Genomic DNA, 13,488 nt, shown 5'->3' with positions numbered 1-13,488 from the left:
CCCTACTGGACCTAAAGGGGTTGGTAAGTGTATAATACAGTGAGGTTGCACAACCACACCATGTAATACATCCTATTTCCTCACAGCAACCCTCTCTACACTCTTGTTTCTGGGAGGAGAGCCAAGTCATACTTGAGGTCCATTTGTGAAAAATGAGGGGCATGCACTTTGAAAGAAGGGGTGCAGGAACTCTCAACAGTTTCGCGTAGTGCCTATCTTCCCGAATTGGCTGCCCATTCACCCCTCCCCATTTCAAATGCTCAACAGTGCACATGGGGTAAATGTCTATTCAGTTTCTCTTCTGCCAGACTGCTATGCTCTGGTCTCCGTGGTGTAGCCTCCTTCTGCAACAGGTCCCTCATTACTTTTCTTTCCAGCATGAAGGACCTCCACCTCTCTATCGAATATTCATGGCACTCCCAATAGTATCTCCTGCTATCCGTGTTAGGTCTCATAAGCTGGCTGAAGCTCATTTTCATAGACTCCAATTCTGAATCGTGCAAGTCTTCTCCAACACCATGGGGGTGTAGCCTGGACACTGTTCAGCGAACATTCCTTTGAACGGTGACTTCAGAGGTGGGTGGGGGCAGTTCATCCTTGTACTCTGTTTTAAGCAGTTGTGGCTCCTCTGTGAAGGCGGAGGAGCATCACCTCACTGCTTCAGCTGCAAGCTGAACACAAAAAATTATGCTAGCGCTCAATATTATCATTTTGTTTTTTGTAGTCTGCTTGCAGCTGAAGTCAGACGGGCAGGGCTGGGCTCCCGGCGAGCCACGGGGGAGAGGTGGTAGCACCTAAAGAGCGCATGACGCAAAGCGTCCTGTGTGCTCTGCATGTTCTACATCCAGGTTGCATTACAGCCTTGGTGGAGAACATGCACAGTCTGCCAGCCCCTGTCTGAGCGCCAAACCACGGCGCTCTGACCAATCACAACGCTATTAAGGCAACGTTGTGATTGTTTAGGGGATTCGGGGAGGCTGTGTGCTTCCTGCCATGCTGAGAGGAGGACTGAGGAAGAAGAGGCGGTGGTCAAAAGGTAAGGGCATTAAAAAAAAAAAAAAATCCCCTCCCTCCCGTCCAGCCCCCAGCCCTACCACCCCTGGTCGGTAGCAGCCGCTACTAGTTTTCGGGCATAGCTTGCAGTTTCCACTAGCACAGCTATTGGACTGCACGGAACAAAGGACTCTGTTGAAGGAGACTGTTTTGCCAGTTGGCAACTCCGTTAACTGTATTTTAGAAAATGCACTAACAATCTCCCAATAAGGGTTTCCTGGTGGTGAGAAAGCGGAAAAAAGGCATGGTGAAAGACTGGAAAGAAACACGGAAATGCTGTGACTTAAGAATGCAGTGGGGGAGTGGGGCTGGAGAATGTTTTTAAAGCTTTACTGAAAAGACTAGAAGATTGTCATTCAGATATTAATGCAGTGGTAGGTTGTTAAGTTGGTAGGGTTTGGCTAGTAAGAAAGAAAAGTAACTGCTGACTAAATGACTATACCAAACCTTTGTATTTGCAAGAAGACTTAAGATCCAAGGCAGGTAAATTTTGAATGATAGCTTTTATGTTCAAGATATAAAATGCCAGTGGAAGACTCAATAGACTAAACAATGGGCCTTGACCTTTGAAAAAAGGAATAGTAAGTCAATGCTGTGATAGGTGAGAAGAAATTAGATCTATACAGGAGATTAACTCGTTCTGTGAAGACTGAAGTAAAAAGGCCTGTCCTTCTACCTCAATTAGTCACTGCCACCACTGTCGGTCCTCTTCAGTGTGGTGAACTGGCTGTAGTCTGACTAAAGGCGGGCTGCACATGCTACTTCACTTCAGATGTCAGATCCAAGCTCTCTGTCATGGTGCTGATCTGTGTGCCCACTGCATACAGGCTAACCAGTAACCAGAGTCTATTTTTTTTGTTTTCGCTATCTAGAGCCATGTAGGGGATGCTCCTGTACCAAAGGTTGTCCTCTGTCTGCAGAATCTATCCTGTCTTGCAACTAATGTGGTTTGAAAATAATACTGTTACACCAGTTGTTCAGGTTATCCAAAGCAGCATGCAGACATTTATTTTCGAAGTATTTACAGTGTGCACACATTCAAATGATCTCCATCCCTATACTAGACGTACTGTTGCACCAGTTGTTCAGGTTATCCAAATCAGCATGCAGACATTTATTTTCTAAGTATTTACAGTGTGCACACATTCAAATGATCTCCATCCCTATACTAGACGTTATGCTCATATTGTGTATGAGTGTCTCAAAAAAGGAGTTGCTGTTTGCCCCGTTTGTCAGTAGGCTGCTACCAGGGTTGCACTTTCGAAAATTATCAATACCCCACCGCCAGTTAGATCTTCTGCAAAGATGGTCAATGGGAATGCAAGGCAAGGAGACTCATTGATGGTGTTACTTAGGCTCGCCCTACCCTTAGAAAAAAGCCAGTTGGCAGTTTCAGGGGTCCCTTCAGATCAGGGAATGTAAAGGCTGATGAGAAAAAGCTGTTGACACTTTTAGGAAGAAAGGTAAAATACTGGGGTTAGCACAACTACATAGTGCCATTGACCAAATTATTCACATGAGCTCTTGTTGTTTTTTTTGATTATCGTAATTGGTGCTAAAAGTACAGGTTGGGTCTCTACCGTTTTCTGAGTGAGTCTATTGGACATAATGTATCTTGTGGGTGTTAAAAAGGTTATTAGGTTGCGTATGTTAATTTGTCCCTCACATGGCATCAATCGTAAAACCTATCCATGTTGTAGATTTTAATATTACATGTCAATGTTTCTCAGACTATATATCCCCTTAATGAAGGCACTGGAAATCGAGACAAGAAGATAGTGTACAAACGAAACTAATTCAGTTTCCTATTTTCAAAAAAAGACCTTCTTTTGGTGGATCCATAACCATGACTACATTGTCCAGGAAGAGTAAAAGGGGGCAAACCCGTTTGTCTGTTTCTGATCCTTCGTGAATACTGCAAGCTACTTGAAGACTGTATCTCTCCTGTTTGTTTCTGGCTAATTGAACACCGTCTGGAACACGTGTACATTGGCATTTCAAACTATTACATTTGTCATTGCCATTGATGGTAACACAATCTAAAGCTTATGTAGGAACTGGGGTCACCAGTTCCCCGGGGGTAGCCTGGCACGAGCAGGTAGGCACCCGAAAGCTAAGGTGTTAAGTGACTACACAGCACACGCAACTACTGAGACAATAAACGCGCACGCAATGACGGACGCCACTCCAGTGAGTTTGATTAAAAATCAAATAACTTTTATCTAAGCTCAAGGTTCAGGAGTGGAAAATCACAGTATCAGTTACTCATCAAAACATTTCATTGGAGGGGAGAAAAGGGAGCAGTTCAATAATCAATTTAACAGGTTACAATAACATTTCATTAGAGAATTAGCATTTCATTAGTTAACAATGAACATTTCATGAAAGAATTAGCTTGGACAACCAGCTCATCCGGCAAGGATGAGCATATCCTGTAGCAAGTGTCCACAGGTCTTCAGGTAAGTAACCTGTTCAGTAGGTAAAGCAATTAACCTCTCACCAAGCAAGGGTGAACATTACCTAAAACTCCCTGGCAGGAATAAACAGTGCATTAAAAGAGGATAAAACCTTTCATTAGATGTAAAGCATTTCATTAGGCATTAAATGCCATCACATTACCTGCCGCCTGAATAAGCAGTGCATTTCCCCAATTAATCAGGAACATTTCCTGAGGGAAGACAAAAAACATTCATCATCAATGCAGCACATTTCAATAGTCATTTCACAGCAGGAGTAAAGGGGGTGATACCTTAATCACACAGCATAATGCAATAACCCTGTCCTTACTGTAGGCAGTTAGTTAGCATTTCCTTAGTCGGGTATAACTATTTCAATTAATAGGCATACAAATTTCATCAAGCCAGAAGAAACTTGTTATCGATCAGGGCCTAGCAATACCTGTTAATAACCATTTCCCCAGGTGGGGGTTAACTCCCGTGGCCCAGCAGTCACTCGAGGGCTAGAATGAGCACTTTGTTAGGTATGAATAACCTTTCATGAAATTTAGCACCGTTAATTAACCAGGTAAAACCTTTCAGTAGGTAAGGACAACCATTTCAATAGATACCTGTAGGCATTCAGGGATTGCAGCGCTAACCAGGAGCTTACACATTTTATTAGGCAGGAGGAATAACGTTGCACTGCTCAGCGGTAAACATTTCACTGAGCAACTAAGGGCCTCCAGGAAACACTGCCCTAGCCCGGAGTATAGAACACTTCTTTACACCAGAGTAAAACCTTTTAGGGTAGAGCAGGCAACTTCCCCATTAGGCGGGACTAAACATTTCCTTATGCCAAGTTAAACATCTCATTAGGGGTAAACCAACATTCCATCCCCCAAGAATAAACAGGCCATTAAATGAGAAAATCAGGCAGGAATAAGCACATTTCCTTAATCGGGGCTACCCATTCCATTAAATGTAGTGCATTTAACTAGCACAAGGAGAACCCTCCATTAGGTATGCATCAACATTTCATTACCCAGTGATGGACCTTTCATTGTAACCCTGTAGGCCTTGTAGGGGGCTAATGGGCCCAGTTCGAAACACGGGCCAACGGTGCCCAACAACAGTTTTCCCAGTCTCACAGGGCCAGCAGGGCCCAACTTCAACTTACTCCCGGGGAGGGGCGAACTCTGGGCCTTCTCCGGCCTTCCGCCCACCTCCCCGGGGTTTACCTTCTTCCCTTCAGCCTCTCGGGACTTGCGTAGGCTCAGGGGGCTGGGGGAGGGCTCCGGCTTTGTAGGTGGCTGGAAGGGGCTCCGCTGCCCTTCCTCGGTGGATGCAGGCTGTTCCCGGGCCTTCTGTAGTGCCCACGGCCCGGGAACCAATCAGGATACAGCTCCGGAGGGTCTTGGCCCCAGCGGCCAATCGCGGTGCAGCAATAGCGTGTGCCGAGCCCCAGAGCCAATCCGAGGCTCGCTTGACGGGGGCTCGGCCGCGCGGCCAATCACTGCACGGCGGGGGCATGGCTTGACGCGCCCCCGTCACTTGAGGCCGGCAGAACGGCTTCCTCGACTTCAGGCCTAACGCGGCCTGGTTCTACGATCGCGGTGGCCTCTCCCAACCTCCATGGCCACCGCGGGAACTCTTCACACCGGGCGCTGGGCTACGGCGGTGAGCTGGGCCCTCAGGCACCCTCCCTGCCAGCGCCTCTGGGGAATTTGGACGCCGGGTCCGCGGCGATGACTGGGCACAGAGCTCGGGCCTCAGAGGGGTCCACGGGGACGCCGAAGACGGTGATCCCTCACAAGGCACACAGAGGGGCGGGTTTCAGGGCCCAACGCGGCCCGCCTCGAATTCCGGCGGTGAGTGGGGCAGCGCTCCGGGTCCCAACACAGTGCTAGACTGCTCGGCAGGCGCTCTTGGCACTTGGGGGTTATGGCGCTTCGAGAGACTGCGCTCCCGGGCACACGCGTAGCGCTGTGCAGATATAGCGCTTAGGGCAGTGAGCAGGATACAGCGCTTCACAGGCCACAGCAGGGGAGCGCTGAGGAGCAGCGCAGGTTGGCTCAGTCTCAGTTAGGTTAGCAGTGCAGACAAGGCAGGGCAAGCAGCCCAAGTAGACAGGCCGTCCAGCAGTTCAGGGCTAGCGCTAAGCAGAGATAGCGCTTAGCATTCACTTCAGTGGGCACTTTCCTCAGGACAGCAAGTCAACCAAGTCAGTCAGGGCAAGTTAGGCAGGACAGCGCAGGCCCAGGTGAAGGCAGGGGGGTGCAGGTGCAGCACAGTCCAATACCTGGTTGATTCCCCAGCAGTCCTGTGGCAATTGGAAGGTCTTCTTTTTGGCGCTTGATGGTTTTGGCGCCCTTGTAAATAGCAGTTTCTTGGTTCTTGAAGGGGGGTTGAGTTGAGGGCTGCAGGCAGGGTTCCTCTGCAGGTCACTGTAGATGGTCCCTGGGTTCCCCTCACGCCGGGCCAGATCAGTGGGCTAGCTCAGGGTGCCTCACTCAGCTTAAGAGGCAGCACCTAAGTCCTGTCACTCCCAGTGGCATAGGTCCCTGACTAGGCCCTACCGCCTAAATCTCCTGCGTGGGTCCCCCAGGTCAGTGATGCCCCAACTGACTGGAAAGTTTCCCTCCCTTTCCTTTATATAGGCCCAGGTCAGGTGACCACCCTCTAAGGCGGCAAAACCAAGCTCCGCCCCTATTCTAGAAGGTGCCAGGAGCTTCCCTACTCTAACTGTGGGCAGGCAAGGCAGGCTGGAATGGCAACAATGTTTGGAGTCCCTGCCAGCTCCTGGCAACTAGAATGCGCCTTAACAAGACCACGCTGCAGTAGGAGGGGTCAGTGGCAGCCATGTTGAGGGTAGAGGGCACCTGCACCTTAGCATGGATTTTCACATTACCCAGGGCATTTTACCCTCACAGGGCCTATACAACTAGATTACAAGGGGGGACTTCCAGAATTAGGGGAAGCAAAAAGCAAAAAAATTCTGTGGGGGGCGTGGCTAAGATGGCGGACTGAACAGACGAGCTTCGTGTGGCTCCCCGGCCCTATGCCCCATAGCAAGGCGTACATTACTACTGAAATCCCCCCAAAACTGGCTCAAACTTGCACTACTGGGTGGCACCCCATCGCGACACGCTCCTGATCGCGCTTCGGACCGGCAGGGGCCGCTTACACCCCACTACAACTGCCGCCGGTGGGAACGGCGTAATGGCGGCGAGAAGCTGAAGCTGCCTATCGGAGCCCGAGCCGGAGAAGCGATCCACGGACCTACGGCACGAACTGGCCACAGACGGTGAGAGGCGCCCTGACCCTTGCGGTGACTACACGGCCGGTGCCAGGCGATCTGTGCTCCCGGGGACCGCGTGTGGCTCCAGCGGGTCCCCGCTACTCCAGCCTCGGGCCTGTGCGGAGGGCGAACGGGACCCCCTCCTGTGAAAGCGGATCCGAGCAGAGCTGCCGCGACTCACCCCCCGACCGCCCACGGACCGCATACCCCCTCGGCCCTCCACCTGGGGCTTTGAATCGACGGAGGTGCTCGCTCCGAGACCGGATCACCGCCCGCCGCAGCCGGCTCCACCGCCGGGACAGCGCCTCACCTGAGACCCCGGCGCGAGGCCTACCTCTGCAGCGGCGGGCCACAGCAGACCGGGTGCCTTCAAGCGCCTTCAGCATACGTCCACGGATTCGCCCGGGCGGCGCCTGCACCTGGGACCTCCCATGCCACCTTGTAGGCCCCCGGCCCGCCTCGGGCTCTGCAACTCCCGAGAACCAACTCTGCCGGCGAGGCCCCCCGGCTCCGTCCAGCGAAGGTAAACTTGCGTGCACCCCAGCGCCGCCCTGCCCAGCCGCGTCGCACATGGCTGATGCGACCACCTCTGATTGTGCCCATGTAGACAACGTGCGGTGAGCGGCCAGCTTGCTACCCTACTCCCCGGCTTGGGGCCTGCTCCTACGCGCCTGGAAGGGACTGGCGCTTTTGGCGCCCACTGTAGCTGCAACGCGCTGAGCGCCCATGTTGCCGGGACCCCCCGCCTCCGGGCAGACGTATGAGTGCCCCCCCCCGTCAGACTAGCACTGCCGCCCTGACCCCTCTACACCTGCGGCGTGTGCCTGGCCTGGCCGCCCGAAGAAACCTGCACGTCTCCTCCGGGCAGCCCGCACTGGGTTCCCTGCAAGACTCCCCCACGGACATCCCACCTGCCCTCCTCCTACTGCCTACAGAACTCTGGATGTCCTATTGACGGGGTGCCGCATCCTGCCCTCAACGCCATCCACGTGATAACACCGGGGAGCCTGCCGGACCTCATGGACTCTGGCCCTCACACCGGATCCCTTGCCTCGGCACCATGGCTCACTCCAACCGCAAAGGGACTCGGAACATCGTGGATTTGTTGCACAAAAACGCACTGAAGGGGGAGAAGACCCAGACAGTGGTCTCCCGAAGCCCCCGGCAAGCCCCCAGGGACAAGAGGATGACACCACCCCCATAACTAAGGCCTCTTCAACACCCTGAGGGAGGACTTTCAAACCCTGAAACAGGAACTGGCGGGGGAGCAGCGGGAGCTACGCCGAGACTCGGACGGCTTGGGCGAGCGGGTGGCTTCGTTGGAGGAGGCGGACCATTCCCGCAGCATGGAGGTGGAGAGGTTGCAGCAAGAGATTCTTCGGCTTCAGGACCAACAGGTAGACCTACAATCGCACTCGGAGGACCTTGAAAACCGTTCCCGACGGAACATACGGGTCCGTGGAGTCCCGTTAAAGGCTGAGAAGAATAACCTGGTTGAATATTTGCAAGAACTGTTCCGGGAAATCTTGGGTGAGCCTCAGGAATTTGCGATACGGATCGACAGAGCACATAGAGTTGGCCTGGCACGCCGGGCGCCAGCCCCTCCACCGGACATCTTGGCCTTCCTCCCGGATTTTCCCCTAAAAGAACGCATTCTGCGGGAAGCCCGAAGGACACAGCCTATCCATTTCCGGGACAAACCCTTAGCTCTCTTCCAGGATCTTTCCACCATCACTCTACAGAAACGTAAATCCTTCCGGATAGCAACAAACTTCTTGAGAGACAATGGCGTACCCTACTCCTGGGGCCACCCGTTCCGCCTGATCTTCAAATGGAAGGGCTCGCTTCATCAACTCTGATCCCTCCGCGACACTTGTGCTCTATTGAACATTGAAATGCCGGAAGGGTCCGGATCTAGAGACACAGATCACAAGATGACTCCTCACGGCGAACGAGGGACGGCTGGCAGACAGTACGACGGAGACGATCCCCGAGATCCGTCCCGAAACCGGATCCGTCCACGGTCGCTCAAGAACGCGAGGCGGCCGTGCAAGAAGTGGCGGACAACACTGCAACTGATCTGTAAGGCAAGGTTCCTCTGGGGGTTTTCTTTCATACTGTAATCACCTGGGGCAGCAAGTCAGGGAGCCGCCAATTCGGCCGCTGCCATGGTACCCTTTCAACTGACTTTCTACGGACCTGGGTCATACACGAATAGGCCCGAGACTCTAAATGGTTCTAGTTTTGGGGGTTGTTTTGGGGAGGTTGGGGGGATAACCGAGGGGGTGGAGAGGGGCTCTGTTGGGGTTGGGGAGACTCACTCTGTTGGGGTTAGGGTGGTTCCTCGGGGATGGGTTGGAACAGGGGTCAGGGGGGGAATGGTGTTGCGGGCAGGGTGGGGCAGGGAAAGTGGGTGGGGACCAGTATGCCAAGGGACTCCTACAGGTTTCAGGTGTTAACTATAGCATGTCATGCACAACAGCGATCCACGCTGCTGAGCTCGGACATCCTCTAACTCCCCCATGATGGCTGACACACTCAAGGTATTATCTCTCAATGTCAAAGGCCTCAACAATCCAATTAAACGAAGGGCAGTCATCTCCTACTTGGAACACTCAGGGGCGGACGTCTGCTTATTGCAAGAAACCCACCTCCTGACTAAAGACTGGCACAGGATGCGCTCCCGGGCATTCCCTCAGCAATACTTCTCTTCTCTCCCGTCTAAGAAGGCAGGGGTGGCCGTTCTCATGTCCTGACGTTTTCGGGGCCGGGTGGGGACCAAAGTAGGGGAGATTAAGGGACGCCTCCTGGCCTACACCTTCCTTATAGGGAATAGCGCACTGACAATAGGCTCCATATACGCCCCCAACACAGGCCAGGAACCATTCCTGAAAACTGCACTCTCCGAAGCACTACAGTCACCTCACTCTCAGCTGCTCATTGGGGGGGGGACCTCAATCTAGTCATGGACACGGATAGGTCTGGGCACCGCTATGGAGATACCGGTGCGCTTTCAGAGGCGGGCGGGTCCTGGCTGCAGGAGAGGGGTCTTCTAGATCTCTGGAGAACGGCGCACCCCAACACAGCGCGCTTCACCTACTATTCCCACGTGTACACCACACGTACTCGCGTCTTGATCACTTCTTGGGCTCTTCAGAACTGGTCCCTCATGTCACAGAGGTTTCCATTGTCCCAGCGGCCCTCTCAGACCACGATGCAGTGGAGCTAACACTCAGAATGACCAAGACACCACGCGCCCCTGGCTCATGGAGGCTTAACGAACCCCTTTTGCAGAGGCCGGCCGTTGTCAAACAAATTCATAAATGCATTTCGGACTATCTCGCCACCAATGATACCCCTGCAGTCTCGGTGTCGGCCCTTTGGGGAGCCTTAAAAGCCGTAGTCCGAGGGGAACTGATCGCCATCGCAGCTGCTGACGCCAAGATACGCAAAGACAAGAGGGCTGACCTCACAGCTCAAGTAGCTGAACTAGAAAGGGTTCATAGCCGCACTTGTGCCCCGAGAATTTGGCGTCAGCTGAAGGCTGCCAGAGCTCAATTGGCTAGCCTCGACACTGACAGAGCGGAATTTGCTGCTCTCCGTCTCCGCCATACGTACTATGTAGGAGGCAACCGCACCGGGCGCCTTCTGGCCAGCGCCTTAAAAGCCAAAACCCAACGCTCGAAAATCACCACTCTCCTGGACGACTCCGGTGACACTTACCGAAGACGCACAGGTGGCCACCACCTTCCGATCCTTCTACGCTTCCCTGTACAACGAGGATAAAGTCTCACCAACCGCAGTCGATGCGTACTTGCAGTCTGCGGCAATCACACCGCTGTGTCCAGCGAAAACGGAAGCCTTAGACACTCCCATCCGCCTTGATGAAGTTTTAGCCGCCATCTCACGCCTCAGCCCGCTCAAATCACCAGGGCCTGATGGCTTTTCCTCAGGCTTCTACAAGCTCTTCGGCCAGGTACTTGCTCCAGTACTCACGAGGTTGTTTAACTCCTTCGAGGGTCCAGGCTCCATACCGCCGGACATGCTGGCGGCCGACATAGTGGTGTTGCCCAAGCCGGGCAAACCCCCGACACATTGCTCCGCGTTCCGTCCGATCTCCTTACTTAACCTGGATTTGAAGCTATTCTCGGGGGTATTAGCGGCCCGTTTGGGCCCTTGCCTACCGGGTGTCCTAGAACCGGACCAATCGGGCTTTGTCCCAAACCGCCAATGCAGCGATAATACTAAACGGCTACTGCACCTCGTGGATAAAACTCACTTTCAGGATTCAGACTCTGTGCTTCTGGCTATCGACGCGGAGAAGGCATTCGACCGCGTCGATTGGACCTACTTACAGAAGGTCCTGCAGCGATACCAGTTGGGCGACCGATTTCAAGCCTGGATCGCGAGCTGCTACCACCACCCCATGGCCCGGGTCAGGTTGGGCGGCCTTAAATCAGACCCCTTCGAGATACAACGGGGTACGCGTCAAGGGTGCCCTCTTTCGCCCCTCCTGTTCGCCTTGTACGTGGAGCCCCTGGCGCAGAAAATCCGAGACAATCCTCGCATTAGCGGTGTCTCCTTCGGCCATGAACCTCACGTGGTAGGGCTTTACGCCGATGATATAATAGCTGCTCTAGACCGACCGTCCAGTTCTATACCTGCTTTCCTGGAGGAACTGGAGAACTTTGGAGCGGTGTCTGGCTTCAAAATTAATCGTGGGAAGTCTCTGATTTTACCCCTGGGCAGCAACGCCCACCCTAACACCCCAATACCCGACTTTGGCTGCGGCCTGCAAGCATCCACGCAGCTCCCATATCTGGGGATCACTCTTACCTCCTCCACGGACTCAACGGTGACCCTTAACTATAAAACACTTACTTCCCAAATCCGAGCCGACCTCGCACGATGGTCGAAACAGCCCCTCTCCTTGCTAGGCCATATAGCGGCAGTTAAAATGTCAGCCTTACCCAAGATCTTGTATATCTTCCAGACCCTCCCAGTAATGCCGCCGCAGGGCGCGCTTGCTGATTTACAAAATGCTCTCCACCAGTTCATCTGGGAAAAGAAGCGTGCAAGGCTGCATAAAAAGGTGGGCCACAGGGGTGTCTGAGGGAGGCCTCGGGATCCCTAACCTCCTGCAATATTTTCAGGCCTCACAGCTCCGCTATGTGGTGGAATGGTACAGGCCTGAATCCGAAAAGAGATGGCTGTTTTAAGACAGAGCGGTGGCTCAGACATCGCTGTGGAAGATCCCATTTCTTGCCCGCCAGCATAGACCACGTTACCTCCTCCGCTCCCCTATCACACGCACCGTCATGAAGACCTGGGACGTGGTAGCGGTCAGGAGGGGCCTGACGACTTTCCCCTCCCTGCTCACTCCGCTCTTTGACCTTCCAGAGTTCCCACCGGGCACTGACCCTCGTGCCTTTCTACAATGGCGCGATACAGACTGCCGTTTGGCCGGCCATCTCTTTGACTTGGAGGGTTTTCTCCCCCTCGCCGATATCACACGAGGTTACGGAGTGACCAAACCTCGCTTGTTCCAATACTTCCAACTCCGCCACTGGCTCCTGCATCCAGACCGCGCTCCCCTAGTAGCTCGGCAAATGACGCCTTTCGAGAAATGGCTGGTGACGAAAGACTCTGATAGGCACCTTATTTCAGACTTTTACAAAATGTTATCCCCCGCGGCCGGACCAGACAAGACAGCGGGACAGAAACGTTGGGAATCGGAACTCGGACGGACATTATCAACCAAAGAATGGGGGTTCATACACTACAGAGCTGCACACACCACCCGTAATACTAGTGCCAGGGAATCTGCGGTGAAACTGGCCATTTACTGGCATCTTAGCCCAGCAAGACTCAATCAGGGCAATCCTCTTCGAAGCGCGCTGTGTTGGAGGGGCTGCAGTGAAAAGGGCACTCTGACCCATCTCCTGTGGGAATGCCGCGCTCTGCAGGGATACTGGAAGGCGGTTTTAGACGATATCGACTCCAATTTTGAAACTGAGATCCCGCGCTTTCCTGCATACACTATCCTAGTGCTACCCAACGCACTCACATTTCCCTTGAGATCACCTTGTGGCAAACAAATGGGCATTGCCATTCAGGTGGCGTCACAACACGTCTTGTCACTGTGGGGATCCACCACTGCACCCACCCACACTGGCTGGCTGCATAAACTGTGGTTCACGTTGGGCATGGAACGTATCCAGGCCACGCTCACACATTCGACCAACTCATTCCAGAAGGCCTGGCAACCACTCCTGTCCTTCCTGTCCAGAGAATTTCACGAAATCACGTGCCCGAAATATCTCCGCATTTTGCGGCTCACGGAACCACTACACGATCCACCGCCAACCTGAACACCTTGATACACACCAACCTGAGCGTACTATGAGGGTGGCTCCGAACAACTGGCATACTGGTCGGGGTGGGGGGAGGAGGGTGTTGTGGGGTAGGGGGTGGGGGGGCTGGGCTCTTCTTATTATTCTGTTTGACTGGCATTCCTGCAAGGTACCTTCACCGAAATGTTGGCAACACATCTCTATGTAGGCATGTTTCATCTGCTTCCTTGAAGATTCATAGAGAAGACGTGCCTGTCTGTCTCGCCCGCTATATAAGCCTATTGCATACTTATTGCTTTGCATTGCCTGTCTTTTCTGCTCTTAAAATCAATAAAACAAATTTGAA

The 13,488-nt window shown here is 53.2% G+C and overlaps 1 protein-coding gene across 3 annotated transcripts in view; it reads left to right on the top strand.

Annotated features, from left to right (window-relative positions):
- The window catches only part of LOC144773018 (protein TFG-like), a 199,579-nt gene that overhangs the window by 184,493 nt on the left and 1,598 nt on the right, over positions 1–13,488 (top strand). The window lies entirely within an intron of this gene.

Source organism: Lissotriton helveticus, chromosome 8, assembly GCF_964261635.1.
Source record: "Lissotriton helveticus chromosome 8, aLisHel1.1, whole genome shotgun sequence".
Classification (NCBI taxonomy): Eukaryota; Metazoa; Chordata; class Amphibia; order Caudata; family Salamandridae; genus Lissotriton; species Lissotriton helveticus.
This window is presented reverse-complemented; position numbering and strand designations above follow the sequence as displayed.